Genomic DNA, 1,459 nt, shown 5'->3' with positions numbered 1-1,459 from the left:
TCCTAGATACTGGGAAGGATGAGGATGAATCCATCATCCTTGGAAGACCCTTCCTAGTCACAGCAAGAGCTGTGATTGATGTTAACAGAGGTGAACTAGTCCTTCAATTGAATGAGGACTCCATTGAGTTTAAAACTCAAGGACATCCTTCTGTAAACATGGAAAAGAGGCACAATAAGCTTCTCTCAAAACAGAGTCAACCAAAGCCCCCCACAGTCAAACTCTAAGTTTGGTGTTGGGAGGCCACAACCAAACTCTAAGTTTGGTGTTGAACTCCCATATCCAAACTCTAAGTTTGGTGTTGGGAAGTCTCAACAATGCTCTGAACATCTGTGAGGCTCCATGAGAGCCCACTGTCAAGCTATTGACATTAAAAGAAGCGCTTGTTGGGAGGCAACCCAATTTTTATTTATTTAATTATATTTTTTATTAGTTATAGGTCTTTATAGGTTCATGATCATGTGGAGTCACAAAAACAACTGAAAAAAATTGAAGAAAAATCAAAAATAGCATAAAAAACAGCACACCCTGGAGGAGGAGTTCACTGGCGTTCAAGCGCTAGTAAGGAGCATCTGTCTGGCGTTCAACGCCAGAACAGAGCATGAAGCTGGCGCTGAACGCCAGAAACAAGCATAGAAGTGGCATTCAATGCTAGAAACATGCTGCATCTGGGCGTTGAACGCCCAGAACAAGCATCAGTTCGGCGTTTAAACGCCAGAATTGCATGCAAAGGCATTTTACATGCCTAATTGGTGCAGGGATGTAAATCCTTGACACCTCAAGATCTGTGGACCTCACAGGATCATCTCAGTATCTGTGGACCCCACAGGATCCCCATCTTCCCTCCTCATAATCCTAGTTTTTTTTCCACATCTTCTTCTTCTACTATTCTTTCTTCTTTTGCTCGAGGGCGAGCAATATTCTAAATTTGGTGTGGTAAAAGCATTGCTTATTTTGCTTTTCCATAACCATTGATGGCACCTACGGCCAGAGAAACCTCAAAAAAAAAAAAAAAAAAAGAGAAAAAAGAGAAGAACTAGTTTTTTTCTTCTTCTTCTACTATTCTTTCTTCTTTTGCTCGAGGGCGAGCAATATTCTAAATTTGGTGTGGTAAAAGCATTGCTTATTGCTTATTCAAGCCACAAAGAGACATAGAAGAGCTCAAGGACATCATTGGTTCCTCAAGGAGAAAACGCCACCATCACTAAGGTGGACTCATTCCTTGTATTCCTTGTTTCTGTTTTTCGTTTTCTTTATGTTAAGTGCTTATCAATGTTTGTGTCTTATTACATGATCATTAGTATTTAGTAACTTTGTCTTAAAGTTATGGATGTCCTATGAATCCATCACCTCTCTTAAAATTAAAACTGTTTTAATTCAAAAGAACAAGAAGTACATGAGTTTTGAATTTATCCTTGAACTTAGTTTAATTATATTGATGTGGTGACAATGCTTCTTG

This window comes from Arachis ipaensis, chromosome B05 (genome assembly GCF_000816755.2).
Source record: "Arachis ipaensis cultivar K30076 chromosome B05, Araip1.1, whole genome shotgun sequence".
Lineage (NCBI taxonomy): Eukaryota > Viridiplantae > Streptophyta > Magnoliopsida > Fabales > Fabaceae > Arachis > Arachis ipaensis.
This window is presented reverse-complemented; position numbering follows the sequence as displayed.